Below are 12,327 nucleotides of genomic sequence, written 5' to 3'. Positions count from 1 at the left end.
ATCTTTAGAATGGACTGGTTGGATCTCCTTGCAGTCCAAGGGACTCTCAAGAGTCTTCTCCAACACCACAGTTCAAAAGCGTCAATTCTTCAGTGCTCAGCTTTCTTCACAGTCCAACTCTCACATCCATACATGACCACTGGAAAAACCATAGCCTTGACTAGACGGACCTTAGTCGGCAAAGTAATGTCTCTGCTTTTGAACATGCTGTCTAGGTTGGTCATCACTTTCCTTCCAAGGAGTAAGCGTCTTTTAATTTCATGGCTGCAGTCGCCGTCTGCAGGGATTCTGGAGCCCTTACAACCCAACAATAATAACTCACATTTGTTACACGTATGGACAGAACCCTTTCACACACAAACAGCCTTTTGAAATAAACATAATAAAGAAAAACGGGGTAAGTTCTCTGTACACTTGACCAAAGAGCAGTCGTTTCCTTCGAGCATAAAAGGTACAGAGAAGAAGAGTCCCCACTTCATGCAGTAGCTCCCCATGAACCCGTCTTTCCAAACATAAAAAGTGTAAATTCCAGACACAACATAAAACCAAGTGCTTGCAGGTACCGGAGCCTGACTGAAGGCAGGCGCCTGCTGGACCCTCGTGAAGACGGAGCTGTTCTCTGGCTCTGCCGCCCCCGGCGCCCCAGCCCCTGCTGGCCTCTGCCGCCCTCCGCGCCCCGGCTGCGACTCTGTCCACAGTGCTACTGCTGGAGGGGAATGCAGAAGAGGGCACAGCAGTCTCTCTGCTTTACTGTTTACAACTGAGCCTGAATCTTCAATTACCTCAAAGATTAAAATTTTAATTAAAAATCCATTTCTGTTGTTTACAGTATTATAGAAAAAATTAATCCATACAGTCATTGAGATGTGTGGAGACACATGTACAGAGAGCCTTTGACAAAATTCAACATTCGTGACTTTAAAAACCCAGCAAACTAGATAAACCCGCATTAGAAGAGCACAGCGGAACAGAGGGTGATTGCTTCAGCTGATGAAGGGCATTTAAAGGACCTACATTTAATATACTGATTACGGTGAAACAGCAAACAGCTTTCTCTTCAGATGGGGAACAAAGCAAGATGGCCGCTCCCTAACTCCCCAGCACGCGGTGGAGGGGTGGCTGGTGCAATTTTCAAGAAAGATGACAAGCATCTCAGCAAACGCCAGAGGTCAGCGGTCCATTCATCTCAGCTCCTCAAGCTGACATACCAATTCTAGCGGTCCTCAAGTCCGAAGCAGATAAAGGGCTGGGCTAGTGGGTGCTTGTCCTACGAGGTCCCTTCCCCTGAAACATGAAAGGGTTTGGTGAGCAGAGCTCCTGCGTGCCGCACTGGCCCTCCAGCCAGTGAACCGGCTGGCAGCAAGCTTGTCCTGCTGACGACCCCCTCGTCCTCAGCCGAGGCCCTCGCCGTGACCGTGTGGCCGGCGCGCCCACGGGCTGTGGCTGGGCTCCACTGCTCACGGGGTTAGCCAGTCCCACTCAGACTTGCCTCTGGGCAAGTCACCTCAGAGACGCCCGAGGTCTCCCCAGACCCCTGCCTCCAGCCCCGGCCTCAGTCCCCACTCAGGGTACGTGCCCCATGCATCCTCGCAGATGGAGCCCCCCCCCCCAGGCTCATCTCGTCCCCCAGGCCCACCCCAGGTGGGAGGAAGCCACCTCCCCCAGAGCCACCTCTCACCTCACTGTCAGGACCCACACTCCAGGTGCCATCTGGACAATTTATTGGTTGAGATCTGCCCTATTAAAGAAAGTAAGTTCTTTGCAAAAGGCTCTATATTTAAATTTTTAATTGATTTCGTGCCTCTCGTCTCCACATCTCCATGGTTCCTGGAGGACGCTGATGTGAATCTGGTAAATAGTCATCAACTCATGGATGCAAGAATGGATGCGAGAACCTCGGGAGAGGGTCCTGGTGAGGACGGGTGGGGCTGCAGGCCTCGGGGGCACAACTGACCGGCCCTGAGCCTCTCACACGTGATCCCCCAGGGAGAGGCGGCGGCAGCTGCACCATGACGCTGGCCCCGACGTCTGGAGCACGGGGGGGATCCAGGGCCCAGAATCCCGTCGCTAGATGGCCACGGGTGCGGGGCAGCCCCAGCTCAGGGATGTCTGTGTCTGAAAGGCCACTTCTCACAGGAACTACGGCTGCATGTCTTGTCAACAGCTGACGACACAACTGTTGATCAGGACATCTCTTCAAACCATTCATGCTGGCCCAGAATCTCAGCAAAACTGCCTGATGGAGCCTGGGAGCCGCGGAGTCCAGGGGCACCCTGGGGAGGTGTCTGCTCACTTGGGGCAAAGCTGTTCGTGTAGGCGGCGGTAACGCCCCCCCCCAACCCACCCCTGATCTGCGAATGTGCCCTTGTGGCCGACGGGACTGTGGACGCGGAGGCTCTGAGACGGGCGACGGTACCAATGGCCCCGGGGCGAGTGCAACCTCAGAGTCCTGACGAGCGAAGGAGGGGAGGAGGGAGGCCAGCAGGGCGGAGTCAGGGAGGCCTCAGGGCTGCAGGGAGCTGACCCTGACTGCAGACTCTACCGGCGCCCGGAGATCCTGTGGTTCTACCCCCTCACACCCGGGACGAGGACGGTGAGCCTGGGGGTCAGGGACTCAGGAGCAGAACGGCGGTCACAGCCGCACGCACGTTCAGAGCTGAGCTTCAGGACTTCCTGCCAACACAAGGTGCTCCCTCGGGGGGCTGATGGGCGAGGGGCTTGGGGGTCAGGGGTCACTGCAGAACCCTGGGAAGGAAGGCTCCCGGGTAGCCAGCTCGCATGAACACTTCACGTGCCTGTAGCCTCGATCAAGTTCATCCAGGGGAGCTGTCGTGGCCCCAGCCCGGGGTCCCAGCCCACCTCTCCATCCGGCCTCTGCACCCTCCACACACCCGCCTCCACTCTTGGGCGCAGACACTCCCCTGGGCGGAGGGCGGCCAAGTTCCTGACGGTTTGGGCCCCATACTCTGGCCCCAGTGCACAGGAATGTGCCCCAAGCTGCCCTGGGCCACGCCTGACCCCTCCCCGCGCCCAGCCCAGAGCCTGGTCTGGCCTGGACCAGAAGATGGCAAAAGAGCCGCTGAAACAGTGAGAAACTGCAGGAGACACAGCTGGGGAAGCAGCCGGGGAGATCCGCTATCTGATGACGGGGAGGAATCACTGTCAACCTATTTTCATTGTAAAATACGAGTTGTGGTTTCCTGGGGTGTTTTTAGTTCTTATCTAGCTTTTAGAAATACTTTCTGAAATACTCACAGATAAAATGCTGTGACGTCCAGGACTGGCTTAAAATAACCCTATGAGGAAGTACGTGGGGTGTAGACAAAGCAAGGCCTTGGCGGCTGGGTCCTTGCGGTGGGGGTGGGCTGGCTGCGCGCGGTCCCAGCGCGTGTGGAGCCCCCTCCGCCACACGGACCGCTCCGAGGGGCGGGCTCTGCCCTCGGGAAGGGCGCACAGCCTCCACCTGGGTGGATGAGGGGCCCTCGAGGCCGCTCACTCACAACAATCTGGGGGGAACACACCTGGGCTGCGCACACGCCGCCTCCTCCGCTGCCCTCCTGGCCCGCCTCCCGCCAGGCACCACGTTGCAGGCGGCTCCAAGTGGGAAGGCCAGCTGGTGAAGGGCCTCCCCTTGCCCAGCCCACCGTGTCCCTGACCCAGTGTCCTCACAGTCCAAGCCCCAAGCCGCCCGTCCGTCCAGACCAGGGGCAGAGGGCCCCCTCCTCCGACACCGGGCTTTCGCTACGGCCACTCACACCTCCCCGCCTTGTGTAACACAGGAAGTGGCCTGTTTTGATAAGACGGAGCAACAAGCTGGGAAATTAGATAAGCTGGGCTGCACAAAAGCGTTTCCTCTGCCGCATTCCAGCCCTAGAGACGAGTCTGAAAGACCGGGGGCGCGTCGGGGGCTGCATGGGTGGCCTGCCACCCCTCGGGGCTCCTTCACTACTGGGGGGGTGGCGGCGCTGGGCTGGGCCACGTGCCAGACAGGCCGTGGGACCTGCAGCCACTTCCCGCTTAAACACGCTGCAACGCTTCCTTTCAGGTCCCTGGCGTGTCAGCGAGGTCAAACAGTCTTTCAGCCACTCGCTCTTCGGCCTTTGGCCCAAATCTCAGAACCAGAAACAGGAAGTCAGCTGGAGACTTGGGTCAGGCGGAACCCCAATTTCTGCAGCCCCAGCCAAACGGCAAGACCTCAGGTAAACAGCAGCCCCCAGGGCCTCGGGGCCCAGGAGGCCGAGTGGTCTGGGAACAGGTTGCCTGAGTTGTGGCTGGACGCTGGCACCGCTGGGGACAGAGGCCACGGGCCCCAGGGACAGCCTGTGGCTGCCGGGTGCCCAGGGCTGGAGTGCCAGGAGGGGGGCCGGGCTGTTCGGGCCAAGACCGCGTGAAAGCTGAGCCACAGGACAGAGGCGTGGGGCGAAAGACGGCACCATGGTGCCCATAGCCCACATCACCGCCAAGCCACTGGGGCCCAGCACCAAGCTCACACAGCCAAGCTTCCTGCAGGCGCTTCCTTCAGAGTCAAGAAGACACCTGTGGGCCCTGGCGGAAACCAGTTATTGGTAATTACCATGGTGACGATGATGCTTTGCTTCCTCCCACCCCCGGTGCCCCCAGGACCAGACAGTGAGAGCCCGCAGGGACACCCCGGGGCCTAAGACAGAAGCAAGAACAGGCACCTCTGCACGTGTGCATTTATGTGTGTGTTTAGCAGTTTTTCTGGAACAGGAGAAGTCTGAGAAAGATACTGAAAACCTGAAAAGCAAGTACATTGAAACTCACAATATTATGTTTAAATATTTCATTTATATCAAAAAAATTTATGTAATTTAACCATATTGAATTTAATGGAATGGAAATAAGGGCACTGATAATATTTTCAAAATGCACTTCTGAAACAATTAACCGTAGCTGAAAAATGACACAGCCGTGTTTATGGGAACACGCAGGAAGTACGAGGGACACAGCAAACACACCAACATTCACACCAGCATCACTCACAGCAGCCGAAGAGCAGACACACCCCAGGTGCCCCTCAGCTGGAGAAGCTGCGAACAGGACGTAGGCCGCACGCTCGGGGAACAACTGCTTTCTAAAGGTGTCACACGGAGAGCAGGCGACCTCAGCACTGAGCGGACAACGTGGACCCGTCAGGAACAGGTCCCCAGCAGAGACACGGCGATGTCTCCCAACACGAGAGATGGCAGGAGCTCATCCACGCCCTCCCCCACGGCCCTGGGGTCACCGCGAGACCAGAGCGACGCTGAACCGGACTCCAGCTCAGCTCAACCGCGTCTGCCTCTGACACCAGGCGAGATGCTCAACCTCTCTGAGCCTCACACCCCCGTCTGCAAAACGGGAATGAAAGCAAAATAGTGTGATGAAAGTGCTCAAAACGCAACTCTCAAGAGGTGGCTGGGCCCCCCACCGCCCCCGGGAACACCGCAGCCCTCAGACACCACAGACCTGGGATTTCCAGCACCGTCACGACGCTCAGTGATTATCAAGTCCTCTCCAGTTTACAAAGATGACCTCGATCCGCACACAGGGCCCTGCAGCCCATCTGGGCTGTTCACCCGTGAGGCCCCTGCGCAACGCCGTGGTCCCCGACCTGCAGGCAGCAGATGGGGGTGCCAGCCTCCCGTGGGGAGCCTGCCAGGTGGAGGGAGGGCAGCAGCGTGGAGAAGGGGGCAGCAGCTCCGGCCCGCGTCCGCCTCTGGGTCCCCCCAACACTGCAGCAGTGCCAGGCCGCCCACTCACACTTGGAAACCGCACGTGCGTTGAGCACAAGGGCAGCCAGTCATCTGCTCTGTTAAATCCCTGGACGGCATGAGCTCATTCTCGGCACCAGAACACCGGCCTCCACGGCTCGGGGGCCGAGGGACGGAGGGCGTCCAGGCCGGGCTCGGCTCTGTCCTCCATGACCACAGAGCGTCTGGCAGCAGCAGTAGCCGTAACTAATCGGTGGCTTGCCCTGCCTCTCTCGATAAAGAGCAGGAGAAGATGTGACTTCACGTGGAGCACGACTCACACACGTCCCAGAGCCCAGCACCCTGGCTGGGAGGAAGGCCCGCGCCGTATTCTGGAGAGAGTGCCGCCCCCACTGAGCGCAGACCCTTGTCCTCACTCACCCGGGACGGTCACCTGGAAGCCGGCTGTTTGGAGACCAGTTACCCCACCCTGCTCAGCTCCCGGGAAATGTCCTCATCAAGCAAACAGGCTGCTTGCAACCTTGGGCTTCACGAGTTGCAGCGGGGAAGGGTGGGGGGTCGGCAGCTAAGTAAGTACCAGGGTGTTACCCGGCACACATGCCCAGGACAGAGGACAGACGGGCCTCCTCAGGGGACACAGCGCTACCTGTGAAGACGGGGGTGGCTGGCCTGTACCACGGAGTCACCCCCACGTCCAAGCCCCAAGACCCTCGTGACTTTCAGGGAGGGGAGCAGACACGAGGCTCCCCTCCTGCTCGCAGACGGCCAAGACAGGTGTGGGGAGCGTGTGCAGCCTCACGTCCCCGGCCAGTACCCACCTGCCCTGATTGGGAGGGCCCGCCTCCAGGTCTGAGGGTCCCTGAGCACCAAACAACAGCAAATCCCACAGCACCCCACCAGGGATGGAGCTGCCAAGGTGGGCGCCACAGCCTGTGGGGTCTGAGAATGGGACCAGACTCACCACCTGGAATCCGCCTTATAGGTGCAACAGCCTACAGTCTATTCTTGGCTTTCAAACAGAAACTCCAGCAGGAGGCTCACTCTCCACTAAGCGTCAGATAAAGTACTGTTCGGGAAGCAGGCCCGCTCTGAGGATGGGTGGTCCTCAGGGGCACCTGCAGGCCCCTCCGCCAGGTGTCCAGGGTGGGCACTGACCCCAGGGGGCTCACGAGGGGATCAGGCCTGTGAGCCAGCTTCCCCGTTACCTGGAGTCACGGCTCCAGTCACCAGCCAAAGCAGGCTAAACGCTACCTGAGGACACACCATGTTGTCTGATAGTACGGTGGCCTCTTCTCAGAGAGGATAGCACCATCTGTGTTGAAAAAAATACCCCAGACTTGGAGATCTGGCCAGAGAGCGTGAGGTGAGACCCCACCGTCAGCCTGTCCCTTTGCCCAGCCCCTCAGGCCTTCACCTGGGCCCAGCGCCCTGTGGGTCACAGAGTCGGGCTGCAGAGTCACTGTGGGCTCAGAGCTTTACTGGCAAAGGGGCAAATAACTTCCTCCCACAAGACACCGAGGGACACACACCAGCTTTGTGTCCAGCCCTGCAGCCCTGCACACATACCCCTCAGCGGCTGTGGACACCAGGTCCTTAAAAAGCTCTTGGAAAACTTAACTCTCTGATTCCCTCGTTAATGAGAGCATAAATATTTGACACTTGTTCATTCTGCATCTGCGTGAGAGTCAGGTTTTAAAATTTTTTAAACTACAGTATGTCACGCCCACAGAGAGACAAACTGCACTGCAGCCTGGGGTCGGGAGCCTGCAGAGATGGGCCTTCTGGCTCTGCTGACCTCAGGAGATGAGCCCAAGTCCACGTGCTAGTGTCTTGGCTGGGGACGGCCTCACAGGTCATTGCTCACCTGGCCTGTCCTTGAAGCTGAAACCAACGCCACAAGTGTTAAAGCAGCTGGTCAACCCCAGGGGCTCCCGCGGCTACTGGGAACGCTTTTGATCCTCCTCAGAGGAGGATTTCTAGGTGTCTTCAAGCTCTCACCAATCCAGGCTTTTTGCACTAACGAAAGCAAAGTTTACCAGTTTGTTTAAAGCTCAAGGCTCAGACCAGCTCATCTAGGAAACAATCCTCTGTTTACGCCTCACCTGTGTTCATAATCCCAGATTCAGTTTCTGTCAGCAGGTGGTGGGTTCAAAACTGAGGCTGCACACGACTCCGGGGTCCCCAGGCAGCCTCCCCCGTGGCGCTGTTAGACGAGCCTTGGAAGGCAGATCCGGCCGAGACGCCCGAGCGTCGCCCTTCCCGCTTCCTACAGGTGCACACGTTCTGGCCACGAAGGACCGACCCAGCTCCCCACAGGGGGTGCCGCTGGCATGAGTCGGGAGGCGGCTCGGGCTGCAGCTCATCACACGGGCAGCAGGGAGGAGCCACCCGGAGCCCCGCCTGGCCCACCCGCCGGGGCACTGAGGGCACCCGTCACCAAACAGGGGGACGAGCTTGGGGGATGCCACTGCTGTCTTGTCATGACCCCTCCTTTCTGTCAGCTGGACAATCAGTGACACAGCAGGCCTGGCACCTGGCCAGGAGCCCACCCCTGGCCTCAGCAGAGACCAGGTCATTTGACTCTTCAAAGAGCCTGACGGCTGTTACAGACAGAACCACCCAGTGAGTCGCCCAACAGACAGGCAGCACTGAGCACCTCTGAGGCTGGGCGGCCCTGAGCACCTCTGAGGCTGGGCGGCTCTGAGCACCTCTGAGCACCTCTGAGGCTGGGCAGCTCTAAGCACCTCTGAGCACCTCTGAGGCTGGGCAGCTCTGAGCACCTCTGAGGCTGGGCGGCCCTGAGCACCTCTGAGGCTGGGCGGCCCTGAGCACCTCTGAGGCTGGGCGGCCCTGAGCACCTCTGAGGCTGGGCAGCTCTGAGCACCTCTGAGGCTGGGCGGCCCTGAGCACCTCTGAGCACCTCTGAGGCTGGGCGGCTCTGAGCACCTCTGAGGCTGGGCGGCCCTGAGCACCTCTGAGCACCTCTGAGGCTGGGCGGCCCTGAGCACCTCTGAGCACCTCTGAGGCTGGGCGGCCCTGAGCACCTCTGAGGCTGGGCGGCCCTGAGCACCTCTGAGGCTGGGCGGCCCTGAGCACCTCTGAGGCTGGGCGGCCCTGAGCACCTCTGAGGCTGGGCGGCCCTGAGCACCTCTGAGGCTGGGCGGCCCTGAGCACCTCTGAGGCTGGGCAGCTCTGAGCACCTCTGAGGCTGGGCGGCCCTGAGCACCTCTGAGGCTGGGCGGCCCTGAGCACCTCTGAGGCTGGGCGCGGCTGGCCGGAGACACGGGCTCAGGCAGCACCACACGCTCAGCCTCCTCGACACCAGGGGAGGCGCCTCCTCCAAGCACGAAGCCTGGGAGGGTCTCACAGCCTGGCCTCTGCATCTACAGAGGCCCCTCGCTCTGCGCCCGGGCCTCCCCACCGGCAGGGGCTCCAACATTCGATACTCACGGGCTTGTTGCAGCAATAACTCGTGCTTGCTGCAAAAGACAGAACCGGCGCCGAGATGCAAGAACACAGTGAAAGGGCCCACCCCCTGCACCCTCCACGGGTGGCTGCTCTCAGCCACATGGCCCCAGGCATGTGGCAGCCCTCAGGCCCATGGAGGCCGCATCCCCTCCCCCGCGGGCTCCGTGCCGCTGCAGCTGTGTGTGTGCATTCAGTGACCTGGGCAGCAAGCGGAGGTCAGGCCACCACGCATCACTACACTCCAGGGAGGTGCCAGCTCCAAGGCCTGCTGCCCAGCGTGCTGAAAGCTGTGGGAACCCTGATGTTTCAGCAAATGGCAACTGATGGTCAGTCTTACACGGAGACTTGGGGAGTCACAGAAGCAGAAGGTGGGAGGCTAACGGGGAGGGTCCTGGGCCCCGCAGAGCCCGCGACTCAGCCCCGATGGAAGGGGCTCTGTGTCCACAGCTCAGCCCCAATGGAGGGGGCTCTGTGTCTACAGCTCAGCCCCCTTGGAGGGGGCCCTGTGCCCGATAGAGGGAGCTCTGTGTCCCCAGCTCAGCACTGATGGAGAGGGCTCTGTGTCCTTAGCTGACTCTCAGCGCCTCACGCCTGCGCCCACCTCCCTTGCCTCTTCCTACCCCGTCCAGGCCCTTCCTGGTGGCTGCTTCCCGCCGGAAGAAGCCACCACTAACCCTCCCAGGAACAGTCTCCTCGCGGTTGCTCTGCCTCAACTTAAAATCAGCTTGCAGTGTGTTCAGACCTACTTGGCTAAGAAAATCTGCTTGGAAGATGAGGAGATATGAAAAGGAGACTTCCATTCAGGCTTTGCAAAACCCGAGTCTTTGTCCCAGTGATAAGGTTCAAAGCCCGCCTGGAGCTTCGCGGGGCGGCGTGCAGGGGCTCTGCCCTGGCCCCCGAGCCCCACGGCCCTGCCAGTGCCAGCGCCTGAGAAGGGAGCCCCGTGAACTGTGACTTCACAAGGAGGCCGCTCCAGGAAAGGGAGGCTTCGCGTCTGGGTTTCAGATCTTTAGAATGCAGTCTAAGCCAGCTTACGTAGTTTTCTAACAAACACTTTATCAGCCAGAAAGGGAAAACAATGTTCTAAATAGAAGCTGGTGACCCGCAAATTCTAAAAATGTAAACCTTCCTGTTGTGGCGTGTTTATCTCCGCCTCCGGTAAACCGGCTCTTCTGTGAACGGACACAAGGGGCGTCTGTGGCATTCCGTCTGCCCAGCAACCTTGCCCTTTCAGGGGGCTCTGCAAGCCTGCAGGGCAGCTGAGCACACAGTGCCAGGGCCGCCCAGGCCACGCAGATGCACCCCTGGGGCTCCGGCCAGGCCCCTCAGAACCGCACGGCTCTTCGGGTCTCAGGACAGCACCGCCTCACTGCTCCAGGACAACATGTCACCGGCTGGCACCAGGGCGTCCGGCACCGCCAGAGCGTGAGGTCAGCACCAGCAGGACTTCTCAGTCGCCCAACCAATGGGCCCCACACGCAGCCACACTGGCCCTGGTGGACACGCCTCTGAATCCGGGAGTCCCGGCAGTTGGCCCAGGGGGCCGCCCCGGGCCCACGCTGCATCCCAAACAGGCGCAGAGCCTGTGCTCCAGCCCGCAAGGCCTGCAGGTCGGGGAGCTGCGTCCTGCCTGAGCACAGCAAGGTCACCTGCCCGGTCGTCCTCCGAGAGCCACGGCCTCCGCATACCCAGCCCCACGAGGTGCCTCTGGAGAGCGACCCCCACGCGGCTCTTGTGCTAGAGCTGAGTGTGCGGACGCCCCGGGCCGAACCAGCGTCTGCTGAGCAGCAGCAGACCCTGCAGCCAGATACACCGGCAAGGCGACCGCAGTACCTTCTCTCCCACGCCCCTTACCTGTGCTGCGTCCCAGGTAAGGAAACGGGTGGAGAAAGGTGACCACAGAGGCAGCCTGGGGGTGTGAACTGCACCTGGGCCCAGGCCCCCCACCCCCGTGTGCCCTCGCCAGGCCCAGCCTCAGGCCGAGGCACTAGTCTCAGACAAGCAGGGTTGACCAGGCTACTTCAGCAGCCTCGCCTGGGGATGGCTGTTGTTTCCAGCAAGACCCTAGAGCATTCCACGAAACCACACAGAGTTCGGCACAAGACCACTTGTAAGTCACAGGCTGCCGGGGAACCCCCAATGGGGCAGAGTTGGGAAGCGACCACCCTGGTCGGCCTGGGGGTCCTGGGACCCAGGGCTAAGCTGCGAGCAGCCCAGGAAACCCTGAAGGGCCTTCACAGCAGCACTCACCTCCGTGGGGCTGGGCCACATCGACTCACGATGGTAAGCGGCATCTTTCAAACTTTTGGACCATAACCCACAGCAATAAATGCATTTTACATCAGGATCCAGCACGTACTCTGAGAAACACAGTGGAAATAAAAACTCACATCTGATAAGACTCTGCTACCCTCTACCCTCAGTTCAGTTCAGTTCAATTCAGTCACTCAGTCGTGTCCGACTCTCCGCGACCCCATGAATCGCAGCACGCCAGGCCTCCCTGTCCATCACCAACTTCCGGAGTTCACCCAAACTCATGTGCATCAAGTCGGTGATGCCATCCAGCCATCTCATCCTCTGCCGTCCCCTTCTCCTGCTGCCCCCAATCCCTCCGAGCATCAGAGTCTTTTCCATTGAGTCAACTCTTCACATGAGGTGGCCAAAGTACTGGAGTTTCAGCCTCAGCATCAGTCCTTCCAATGAACATCCAGGAGTGGTCTGGTTGGATAACCTTGCAGTTCAAGGGGCTCTCAAGAGTCTTCTCCAGCACCACAGTTCAAAAGCATCAATTCTTCAGCGCTCAGCTTTCTTCACAGTCCAATTCTCACATCCATACATGACCACTGGAAAAACCATTGCCTTGACTAGATGGACCTTTGTTGGAAAAGTAATATCTTTGCCTTTTAATATGCTATCTAGGTTGGCCATAACTTTTCTTCCAAGGAGTAAGCGTCTTTTAATTTCATGGCTGCAGTCACCATCTGCAGTGATTCTGGAGCCCCCGCAAAATAAAGTCTGACACTGTTTCCACTGTGTCCCCATCTATTTCCCAGGAAGTGATGGGACCGGATGCCATGATCTTCGTTTTCTGAATGTTGAGCTTTAAGCCAACTTTTTCACTCTCCTCTTTCACTTTCATCAAGAG

At 59.2% G+C, this 12,327-nt stretch overlaps 1 long non-coding RNA gene across 1 annotated transcript; it reads right to left on the bottom strand.

Moving 5' to 3' along the window:
- Positions 1-778: 778 nt before the first annotated feature.
- On the bottom strand, positions 779-3,772 carry LOC138446962 (uncharacterized). Its single transcript, XR_011259628.1, has 3 exons — positions 3,256-3,772; positions 1,679-1,738; positions 779-1,284 (listed from the first exon to the last, which is right to left on the bottom strand). It is a non-coding gene; the product is annotated as an uncharacterized lncRNA (long non-coding RNA).
- Positions 3,773-12,327: the final 8,555 nt, after the last annotated feature.

The sequence above is a fragment of the Ovis canadensis genome, chromosome 10 (assembly GCF_042477335.2).
Source record: "Ovis canadensis isolate MfBH-ARS-UI-01 breed Bighorn chromosome 10, ARS-UI_OviCan_v2, whole genome shotgun sequence".
NCBI lineage: Eukaryota > Metazoa > Chordata > Mammalia > Artiodactyla > Bovidae > Ovis > Ovis canadensis.
This window is presented reverse-complemented; position numbering and strand designations above follow the sequence as displayed.